We start from the raw sequence: 12323 nt of genomic DNA, 5'->3' as shown, positions 1-12323 counted from the left end.
TAAAATTTTTTATATTTTATGAATTTATTTTGTAATCTAACTCTAGGCAAAGTTGATGCCCACTTTTTAATGAGCTGTTTCTCTTTGGACAGTAACAGCAAAGGGATGTGATGGCGATGACTGAAATGTTCTGTATTTCGTGCATCATGAAGCAATACTGCATCACGAAATACTAACCCACATTCCCAATATTGTAGTTGCTTGTTCGCAAGCATCTGTGGGCACGTACACTCTTTTTTTTTGAGGTTACTCCCACCCTTATGAATTGTGAGCAGGAACAGAATTCTGTAGCACTTTGCCTTATTGCTGTTTCAAAGTGGGTCTTTGTGTTGAGTGAAATTTTCTACAGGAATCACACACGCAGGGTAGTCCAGTGGGCTGTGTCAGCCACATGTAAGGAGTGTGACAGTAGTGGAAATTTAATGTATTTTTGCATCTCGAGTAGTCCCTGACGGTCATTCATGCTTTGAGGACATGTTTAGGTTTTAAGCATGATCCATCACAATATTTCCACCTGTCCAAAGGATGATGCCATTACTATGGTTACCTTCTGGCTGAATGGCCCCGCAGAGTTCCCAGCATTCTTCATTATACCCCAGCCCAAGTGCTTCTAGTCGGAAATTCTAAACACACTGGAAATACAATGGGAATAATAAGTAGAGTAAGGAAAAAAGATGTGGAGAATTAAGGCAGTACAGGATTACCTTCATCCTCAGGTAAAACATTCCAGCTCTCCTGGACGGAGCGGGGTCACCTCCTCCCTCTGGCTCACGTATGCGTGCAATCTCATGGCATGAGGGCTTTCTGCACGTCAGAATGTGTTGAAAATGAGATTTTTTGGAACAATGTTTCTTGTGAGAGCCATATTCCAAAGCTGTAATTCTTATTAAGTAGGGGTACAAGCATTCAAAAGTCCCCAGTGCCCAACTAGTTGGGGTTCTCTGTAATCCAGGTTGTCAGTCCCCAACTCTATGCGGTGACAAATGAGGAGAAAGGTTATTTTTATTCACATCTTAAAGATGTCCTACTTCATTTTTTACGCTGAGGATGGAACAACGGTAAGATTTATTCCTTTTGTTTTGTTGCTGCAAATTTGTTAAAGCTATTCTGTGATTTGATGAAATTACTTTTGAGAGAAGGCAAATACCTATATTTTACTGTAATTTGTACCAGATGTTGGCAAAAATGTTATCAAAAACAACAGGTTTCAGTGAGGATGTAACTGTAGCATACAATATACCATGTCATACACATATATAAGGGCTATTTGTAATAGCCAATAATAAACTTATTTTTTCAAATGCACTAGTTAAATTTCAAGCCCACATTTTGTTTGGGCTTTGTGCTTTTTTAACAAAGGTTTTCTTTGTGTTTTTTTTTAAAGATTGCCAGTCAGTTTTCACCGTGAAAACTGGCATTGCCCACAACCTCGCAAGTGTACAGCCACAAGGAGGAGCTCAAGCATCAAATTAAAAATTAACACAAACCATTAAGTGTGGCGTGTGCAGCTTCTGGCAGTGCAGTAGGCAATATTCATTCTCAGAAGGAGGCGAGGTAATTTGTGGGCCTTTTGCCCAAATTAACGTCACTCTGGGACGTTTATGCTGACATGCGGGTATGTATCAGAATATTTAACTACATGAGATAACATAGACATAATCTATTCACCAGGCAACCAGATGGGTCTTTACAGAAATGCAGATGAGATCATGCTACTCCTTGGCTTAAAGCTTCTTTTCACACGGGGAATAAACTGTGCAGTCTTTACTGTGGCCCACGAGGCCCTGCGTGGTGCCGTTCCCATGACCCTTTCCGACTTTATCTCAGGTCTTTTCCCCACAGACTTGCTGCGGTAGCCACATTGGCCTCTGACAGGTTCTCCTTCTCTGCCACGGGGCTTGACACTTCGGGTTTCCTCTGTTCTTCCAGAACTTTGCACGCCTGCCTCCTTCTCATCCTTTGGAATTTGGCCTCAAAGTCAACTTCTAGAAACTTGTTTCCTACACCTACTGAATGTAAGTTAACCTGCCCTCCCATCCTCAGTCTGTGTTTATTCTTTCTTAGCATTCTTCACAAGCTGTAACTCTGTTGGTCCTTTACGTGTTTTCCACTCAGTGCCTGGCCTTTGTGTTTCAATGAATGTTAGCGCGGACACTGTGTCCACCTCACCACTGCGGCGTCCGTCCACAGGGCCAGTGCCGTTCCTGGCACAGGGTGCGGGTGCAATAAGCATTTGTTGGACGGATGCGTTTCTATAGCTGGATCTTAGGGAACATGATTGGGTCTGAAAAATAATGGCTGTGAAACAGTTTTTAACAATTAGTCTCCCACCTCAGTGCCCTTTGCTTATAGTGGCAAGGGCTGCTAGCTGATCCACCGACAATACACATGCTATTCCTACTGCCCCCAAGAAGAGGCAGCAAATGCCACACAATGAAATTTAAAGGGCCACCAGGATAGCTCCCTACATTGCTCCCAACAGTGCTCGCAGCATTGTTGGGCAAAAATAATTAAATTTAAGCGAAATACGCCGACATCTTCCACTGCGGGCTATGCTGTTTGCCTTGTGAGGATGGCAGTTTGTTCTGAGGAACAGGCTCTCCGGCCCCATTGGTCAGAACGTAAAATCTATGTCGCCCGTGTCACAGTTTTGGACATGCAGATGAGATGGCTCAGTGCCCCAGGGGGTTCAATGCAGGAGGATACGTGGCTTGTTGGGAGCTGCTGTCCCTCTGGACTGAGGCCTTGGAGAAGGCCCCGTGCTCGCCTTCCTCCAGGAGCCCCTCTCTGAGTGCAGGCCGGCAGGTCCCTTTAAGAGGGAGTCTCATGAGAGTATTCACAGAAAGTTTCTGGCTCTTCTAAAACCACATTCTAAAACTCTTGAAGCTTCAGTTTCTGCCAAGTTTGTTATTTCACTAGGTATAATGTATTTCACTTTTTATTTGGCTTTTATAAATAGTTTCTAATTCTTTCAGAATTGACCAGTAGTTACTCACCCATGCTCATTTTCTCCTTCTTCCCAGGAAATCTTTTTCAAAGTAGTACATTTATTTGCCAAGAAAATAAACACATCCTTTCTGGAAATATACTCATGGCAGATCCGCTGAGGAAGATGTAAGGTATGCCGTGTGTTAGTGTGACACATTTATATATTGTGATATGATTGGCGTCGAAGCAGTATTTATCACCTGTCATTGTAGTCACTGTTATTGTCTATACTCATTACACTGTGCGTTAGGTGTCTGTGGCTGACCTACACACATCCCTAGTCATGGGCAGACGCAGTCGCTGGCAGCTCCAGGCTTCCACTTTACCAGCGTGGCAACCACAGAGGGGAGAGCGTGCCCCCTTCCCTTCATCCTGGCAGGTGTGGTGTAGCCGGTACCACCCTGGCTCAGAACACACACGCTTCCTGAACAATCACACAGGCCGGGGCGATGAAAGCTGTCATGTGGATACCTAGGAGCCGGCAGTGCAGGACATTTGAAACCCATTGTCTGAGATTGGGGGAGAGTGGTTTTTCAAAGGAAAATGCAGGGCTGGGATACAGGGAAGTGGGAAGGGATGTTAGGAAGGCTAAACAATAGTTGTCCACAGCAGTGTGCCTGAGCATCTAGGGAGAATGTGGAAAAACAATTATTTGTCCTCATTCCATATTGTCTTAATCACTTACAAGTGATTAGGTGCAAAGTCAAAGACAAGGGCAAAAACCAGGGCTTAAACATAGAAATATAATACATGATAGACAGGTACATGAAAAATTATAGTCAGGGAGAAAAATGATAAATGCCATGACCTAGGCATAAATCCAGAGTTGATAACAAACCAGCAAGGGCAGTGACAACTTAGAAAAGGTTGGAGAATTCTGGCATTCTTGTCTTCCGTCCAACAGAGACAAACGCCTCCCTCAGTCCTCGTTGTGCACAGGAATCGTCTGGGGATCTGGGTAAAGTGCAGGTTCTGATTCAGTAGGTCTGAGGAGGAGCCCAAGATTCTGCATTTCTAAGAGCTCCTAGGTATCTCTGATGCTGCTGTTCAGTGACCTTGCATGGAGTAGCCAAGCCGTAGAGGGTTAGCTCACTGGACAGCTTGTACTGATCTCCTAAAAAAGATGAATGAGCAGCCACCTCCTGAAACATTTGGGTAGTACTCGGACTGTGTCCCCAGGCCCAGCGCAGAAGCAGAGGGTGTGAGAACGCCCGTTGGAGGGGACTCTCCTAAATAGCCAGGCCTAGGTTGCTTGACCCTGGAATGCTAATGTTGGCAGTTTTTCCTTGTGCTGCCAGCAGCACTTGCAAAATCACATTATGCTGCTAAGTGAATTACACACAGTGAGATAATCACAGGCCTCCACTGCCAATGGACAGCTCCCACTGAAATGAAGTTAGAGAGGGAGAGTATTAAAAAAAAAAGAGCCAAACTGCAGGATAATGTCTTATGAGAAATATTTTCAAAATAAGCCATAAAAGGATGTTTGGAGAAAGTTAATTTTTAAATGTCTGCTCCCACTCTGTTGTGCAGACTCTCGAGAAGATGGAGAATAGCTTTCCTCCTTCGACAGCTCTCCCCCAGGCTGTATGCGGAAAACATTGATTTGTCTCCTTTATTTGTTAAGCAGCAAATCCAACAAGTTTTAACTTGCTTCCTTGAATTTTCATAGCACGGTCATAATCAGACCCAGCTTAGAGCGGGAAACCCAATTGTATCTAAATTGGATCCCTGTCTTATGTTAGGAGAATAAATGGTGTACCCTTCAAAATATTCAAGGACCAAATGATTGAGCCCAGAACTAAAAGGATGAAACACACACACACAATCATGGGGGGAATATAACTCTGGGAATTCAGGACATACTACAACTTAGGATCTACCTAGTTTTCACAGTCATTGGTTATTTTGACTTTGAAGTCATTGGTTATTAGAAATTAGAATTTATGACATAGACATAAATTGTTTAATAGTATTTTAGATTGCTTTTTCTAGTATATAATAGCTCTTAAAAGGGATCAAAGGTATGTAAAATCAGTAAATCAACTGTTTTCCATTTTTTACCTCATTCAATTTAAATGACAAATATAATGCAATTGGCTCAAGGCACATTCGATTGTTCCGACAAACACAGTGTTCTTAGCTGTAATGCACCTGACGCACCTGACACACCTGACGTGTCCTCAGATCTGTTTCCCCTTTTTTGCAGAAGGGGGTGGGAGGCAGAAGGAGTTACTCCATAGCTGGGAGCCTCATTAACTCCCGTGTGCCTGTTTTGTTCCTGACACTGGAGTGTAGCGAGAAGGCAGCGACTTCGGGAAAAGGAGAGCAATTTTGTAACTCAGGGGTTCTGAGCCCTGAACTTCTGTTTAGTTGGGTGGATATTGATGGGTTCATCTCTTCCACTTGCTCTTTCTCATTCAATAAAAATGTAAAGTTATCTCAGTGTTTATGTCTCACAAATATAATTTGTAAATAGCTTGTAAATAAGGTTAAGAGAGTGAGATGGCATCTGGTCTTTATAAGCAGACAGGTCCTACTTCTCAAGGAGGCCTGCCTTGACCCCCCTATGTAAAGCCTCCACTGGGGCTCCCTCCCTCTTTCTACCTACTTCCCCCTTCCCACCCTCCCCCCACCGGCCTTGTCCCACTACAGCCCAATCTCCCTGACTCTCACCAACATTTTTCACGGCATTTCTTATCTTCTCAGATAATCGATCATTTCTTTCTTTATTATGCTTATTGACTATGTCCCTCCCCCAGAATATCAGATCTACAAGAGTGGGGATCTTTGTATTGTTCACTGATGTATCCTGTGTGCCTGGAGTAGTGCCTGCCTGGCCCTTTTTTTTTTTTTTTTAAGTATTGATTTGAGAGAAAGAGAGAGAGACAGAGAGGAAGGGAGAGAGAGAAACATCACTTTGTTTTTCCACTTATTTATACATTAATTGGTTGATTCTTGTATGTGTCCTGACCAAGGATTGAACCCGCAACCTTGGTGTATTGGAACAACACTCTAACCAACTGAGCTACCTGGCCAGTACTTGCTAAGTTTTCAATAAAGGAATAATGAGTATTTTTTAAAGCATTCAGAATAGTTATTCCCATTTTCTTAGATGAGGTTGAAATTAAAATAAGAGTATAGCCATCCACTTATATCATGTCTCAAACACAACAAAGATATTGTGGAACACTATCTCATACTATTTTTTTCAACTGAAGAAACATTATTTTTCCTGTCATGGAACCAAAGAGACTACTAGCTATGGCATTGATGAAAGTTCATTTAGTAATAATAAAAGTTTCATTTCCATGTAGATCAGTTAGCGTTTTCCTGATCCAATGACTGGTATTCTTATAAGGAGAAGTGATTAGGACACAGGCACAGGCAGGGAGGAGACTATGTGAAGATTCCCCCAAAGGACAGTCAGCTAAGAGCCAGGGAGAGAGGTCTTCAGAAGAATCCCTCCCTGCCGGCCTCTCAATCTTGAACGTGCAGCCTCTAGACCTGTGAGGAAAAATATTTCTGGTGTTTAAGCCACCCAGACTGTAGTACTTTATTATGGCAGCCCCAGCAAACTAATACAATAGGTGAGGAGACAAACTCAGAAAACACGAATAAATTTCTGTAGGACGTATAGCTAACACAGCAGAGATTAGAGTCTTCTAACCCCACGGTACTAATCCATACACCAAGTGATTCCTCAGCTGGTCAAGATGAAGGGTGATCCAGAGGACTAGAACTATTGCCAATTTACAGAGGAAATGTCTGAGACGTGCATTTACATTCTGATGGTGGCTTACTAGCTGTTTTATCTTGAATGACATGCTGATTTCAGAAATTCAATTTGCTCATATGTAAAAATGTTATTATTTTCTACCCAGGATTACTTTGAAAATGAAAATGGACAATGAATGCAAAAGTACTTTGTCATACACAGGACACTGGGCAAATATGAGGCGGTATTATTAAAATGTTGCCACTGCTGTGAAAAAAAATTGAGTGAGCATTATTCTGGCAGCATCTCCCAGATCTTGTATGTTTAATGAATGCCCATTTTGAAACTGAAGAAACAACATCAGAAGTATTCTTTAACTGAGGGGAGCAAGAACATACAAGAATCAGTGTTTGCTTTTGGTGCTTCCTTCTAAAAAAAATCAATCCGCGTAGAGTTTATGGTTTGAAATTCCCAGTGGAGGCATTATCAAGCGTAGTGTTCAGAAAGCCGGTGGGAACACCAACAGCTGTTTAAGAAAGAAGGGGAACTGTCCACTCTGATTTAGCTTGCCTGGTGTGTTATGGGATAAGAGTAGAAAGCTAACAGAAAAGAACTATTTACTTGTGGTAAAGTTAACAAGACAGCTTTCCCCCAGGAGACCACTGTGTTCCCTGAGACGGTGGTTCCATGTGATGCTCTTCGGGGGGTGGGGGGCGGGGGAAGGCATTTATTTTGGTTCGAAACTCAGCAAGCTTCTCCTTTGATAATATCTACTCTCACAAATGATAATCTTTGTATATAAGACAACGGAAGCCTCAAGTGATTCAAAAGGATCTACAAGCCCCATTGAGCTTGCTTCAACTGTGCCCTTTAGGAGAGGGTTGTATGGCCCCCACCCTACCATCAAACTGCTGTTAAGGGTAAGTTTAGTATCAACATGGGGAGCTGACATGCTTTCTTGTAGGTGTTATCAGAATAATATTACCTACTGATTCTGGCAAGAAACTGTACATCTAGCATTCATTTTTTCCAGAATGTCTTTTTCCCTTCTCCCTGTCTGGGGTATTTCTAGTCAAACTTCAGGTCCTAGCTCAAATGCCACCTCTTTTGTGACACATTTTCCATCTTTTGCAGATGTTGTAAATCTCTCTCTCTCTATTTCTGTGCCTGTAATGCCTAATTCAGATCTCAAATGTACTATTTACATTTACAAGATAGTACTATTTACTATCTTACATAATAATTTGCTTACCATTTTGTCTAATAGTGATTTGTGAGGTTTTCAATGACAGGCATATTCGTGTTCCCAGCATTATGCCTGAAACATAGCAGGTGTGTAATATATTAATGAATTTCAAATCAAAGGAGGGGTTTTGGATAGTGTGTAACAACAACTTATTTTAAATAGCTTATTTAGCAACTTCTTTAAACCGGGACCTTGACATTATCTCACCTATACACAGCAATCATATAAGGTAGGTCTTTATGTTCCCCGTATTACGGATGAGGAAATTGAGTAGTGAGGCTAGGTGATTTGCCAAAGGTAATTTGGCTAGTAATGGGCAAGGAGAAGTTTCAGACTAAGGTGGACAATGTACATTTATTTATATCAGAAGCAGATGATGGATGATGTCGATTCAAGGCAAAATGGGAAGAGAGTACAATTTTTTGTCCTTAACATTATTTTTTCTTCTCTTCTTTTTTCTCTTTCTTGCCTCTGTAATGTGCCTTTTGTATACCCATGAAGGTTTCTTGTGTAGATAGAACTGTTCTTGCAGTCTTCTCCAACCTGGTGAATTATGTCTGTGCCTTTTGACGTGTGACTTTGGAGTGTCTCCCATTAGAGTGGGCAGAATACTCTTTCCCGCCCCATTGATGTTAGGCTCGGCCACACTACTTGCTTTGGTCAATGAGTTGTGAATGGAAGTGATAATGTGCCAGTTTTGAGCTGAGATCTTAAGAAGCATTGTGTGTTGTGTATTTTTGCTCACCCCTCTGAAAAATTCATTATGAGGAGACTTTGCCCTGGGTAACTGTGGGTCCAAGAAAGGTAAAAGATATATGGAGGAGATATGAACTTTACCTGAAGTTCAAAGCTGATATGTTTCAGCTTATTGCTGGAGTAGACCTAGCAGTGAGAAAAAAATTGTTATCTTTATTGTAAGCCTCTGAGACTTTGGGACTGTTTGTTACACAGAAGGAACTGACTAATACACTCGGCCTCCTCAAAGCACTATGTAATCACAGTTGTGATTCCTTCTTCCTTAACCTAATCAATCAAAGGGGGAGAATTCCACTTAGCAAATATGAATGTAAGCTCCAGAAGGGCATCCTGAAGCCTGGCACAGCACATAATATGAGGTAAGAAAATAACATGAAATGCTACAAGTTTCTCTGAATGTTTTCCCCACTCTCCCTGTCCCCCTACATTATGGCTTTACTGACACGTCCAGTTTCTTCTTTAATGCCTGCTTCCAATTCCAGTCCCTACGATGTGTCTCCAGGAGTATTTCTTAACAATGTCAGCCTCTTCTTTTTCTCTTTCCAGAGAGGAAAAATATCCATGAAGATGCCAAAGTGGCTCCAGCTATCTCTTCCTACCTGACTCCACATTATGCTAAAGTGTGTATGTGTGTAAACTCCACTTTTAAACATGCTTGGAGCTCTTCCTCCCCTAGAGGTCAGACACCAATCCGGAGCGAGGGGAGGAGAAGCCCAGTGCACCATCCCTCAGACAGCTCTCTTCCTGTCTCATTCTCCTGACTCGGCCTCTCCCTTTCCTCCTTTCTCTTCTGGTTATCCATCTCTAGTCCCATTCCAAGTGCTCCCTCCCCCCATTCCAGTTGTGATCAGATGTTTGAAACAAATCTTACGTTTCCTCTTATTTTGCTGGGTATGCGCATCTTCACTGGTCTTCACAATGACTCCTGAAGATAGGAATTACTTCTCCTGGTCTTACTGATAAAATCCATCAGTTCATTAATGTTGAAAGTTGAGCTGGAATCCCAGGCCTGTCTGACTCTAGTAGATTGATGATTTTTAAACTTCTCTTTAATGCAGCTGAGCTCTTTTTATTTTTTTCAAATTATATCTTACCCTGGAGTCCTTTAGCCACAGAACTTCTTGGGCTACAAGTAAGGGAACCCTGATTCAAGTTGGCTTGGATAATGAGGGGAATTAAAAATGCCACCTAACAAAGAGTCAGAAATAGGCACGGGCTCCAGCCCCATGGTGGCACGCTGTCTTGGCACCAGCCTCCTCTGTGTGATGCTTTAATCCTCAGGCTGGGAGCAAGGTGACGGCCGTGGTTCCAGTTAGCCCCGCTGGACTGGAAACCCTCCAGAGTTGGAACTGGGGTGACTGAACTGTATTAGGGAAGAACATTTCTGGCAAAGTTCCTCAGCACACTTCACTCTGTGTCTTATTGCCTACACCTGGATCACATGCTGGCTTTAAACACACCCTTGGCAAGCGGTCATCGTATCCGGCAATGTAAAGCAAGATTTCCTCTGAAGCTGAGGAGAGGTCTCCCCTTGCCACCTGTGGTAGTAAAATTCCAAAACAAGATTCCCACCTCCTGGAGTACTTGTCTGTCTTGTCTAATCTCCTGCCTTTAAGTTTGGCCAGATCCTGCGACTATAATAGGATGTGCATTTCCTTGATTAGATTGTATTATATGGCAAATGGTGATGGAATAATCCCTCCTGTGACTATGTTATTTTATATGAGACTCTGTCATAGCAGACTGGAGAGAGACTCAGCACAGGGAGATTCTGAGCTGCCAGCTTTGAGGATGGAAGCGTCATGTGGCAAGCATCTGAGGGGAGCTCGTAGGAGTGGAGAACAGCCCCTGACAGACACAAGCAACCCAGGAGGTACGTTCTTCCAACAGCCTGAATGAGCATGGCTGTAGATGCTCCCACTGAACCTCCAGAAAGGCACATGGTGTGGCCGACACCCAGATTTCACCCCATGAAACCCTGAGCAAAGACCCCAGCACACTATGGCCAGGCTTCTGACCTGCTATAGAACCTTGAGCTAATAAATGGATGTTATTTTAAGCCATTAAAGTATAAGTTATTAGGCAACAATACAAACCTAAAACAAAAGCCAGAAGAAACTAAATTCTATCAATGGCCTGAATGGTCTTGGAAGAGAACAGTGTCCCTCAAAATGCATCTCAGTCCCAGCTGATGCCTTGATTCAGCCTGGAAGACCGTGAGCAGGGAGCCCAGCTCCTCTGTGCCCAGGCTTCTGACCTGTAGAAACTGTGAGATGGTAAATGGGTATTGTTTTAAGTTGCTAAGTTTGTGGTAGCTGTTATGAAGCAATATATAACTAATACACCCCCCCCAAGGTTTTATTGGAGGTAGATGGCTGTAAACACTAGACTCTGTCAAAACAAAGTAGATGTTATGTGCTGGATAAAAATAGATCAATCACAGCAACATTTTATTAGCATAATTCTATATTCCAAATTGAATGATATAATAAAGTTAATAAAGAAAAATCATAGCACTGTTCTAAAGAATATATGAAATTGAGGGTTATGAATGACAATTATGGCACCTGATTTTTTTCTCTATTTTCTTCTGGTTGCACACATCAAGACAAGCCTGACACACACATATTTAGTAACGACGCAGCCAATTTAATAATTTTATATACTGTAGACATGTATAGGCTTGAATGAAAAAAATAGATTCCTGCAGAGCTAGATGCTGTAATCACTGACACAGTTATAGGAAGTCCAATTAGACACAAAGAAATGATTGATTTTTATCCCAGGATTTATACAAAATCAAATTTTTGTGGTTGAAGAATTAATGCAGTTTTTATAGTGTTTCAATTTGATATGACATTTAAGTGTGCATGTTGATTATATTTTTAAAATAGGTGAATACACACAGACATATAGAAATAGCATTTGCATCCAGGTTTTATGGAACACGGGAGCCCCTTTGTAGTCCCCTAGGGTTCCACAGAAAGGAGCCTGAAAACTCTTGATCAGAACCAATGATTCCATGTTGACAACTGCTGGTCCTTCAGTAGAGCTAACTGCATCTAAGAGAAAGCAAAATGGGTTATTTAATTAGCAAACAAACAAGCACCTTGCTTTGAGCCATTGCGAGGCTGAAACCCTCGTTGGGAGAGAAAGATTGTCAGGTCTCAGGTGACAGCAGCTCCTAGCCCTGTCGGAGCTCATCTCCTGGAATTGACATTCCCTCCAAATTGGGAGGCTCAGCAGTAACTTCTCCTACCTGGGATTCCACACATTTATGGGCCGTGCAGTGCTGAAACATGCCTGTGATAGAATAGATGGCTGGGATCCTGGGCTGTGGGCTGGTCTGACCTCGCCCCACAGGGCCACTGGAGCTGACTTACTCCTTGAGGCTCCAGTGACTGAAGTGTGGCTTAATTTTTCTAGCCAACGCAGCAGACTAAATGTCAAGATGCCAATGAAACTTTTAGCCCAGTACCTGGTACTTATTTCAATCTCAAGCAATGGACTAGCCCAATATATCTCTCATCTAAAACCCTTGGAACGAGCTGCTTTTTTGAATTTAGAAATTTTGAGATTTCAGAAAAGAAATTTGGCACAAGTATTACATATTGT

General features: G+C 42.4%; 1 long non-coding RNA gene across 1 annotated transcript; it reads left to right on the top strand.

Moving 5' to 3' along the window:
- Positions 1–1864: 1864 nt before the first annotated feature.
- On the top strand, positions 1865–10885 carry LOC128781550 (uncharacterized). The gene is made up of 3 exons (XR_008427568.1): positions 1865–2015; positions 3024–3119; positions 9255–10885. It is a non-coding gene; the product is annotated as an uncharacterized lncRNA (long non-coding RNA).
- Positions 10886–12323: the final 1438 nt, after the last annotated feature.

Source organism: Desmodus rotundus, chromosome 8, assembly GCF_022682495.2.
Source record: "Desmodus rotundus isolate HL8 chromosome 8, HLdesRot8A.1, whole genome shotgun sequence".
Classification (NCBI taxonomy): Eukaryota; Metazoa; Chordata; class Mammalia; order Chiroptera; family Phyllostomidae; genus Desmodus; species Desmodus rotundus.
This window is presented reverse-complemented; position numbering and strand designations above follow the sequence as displayed.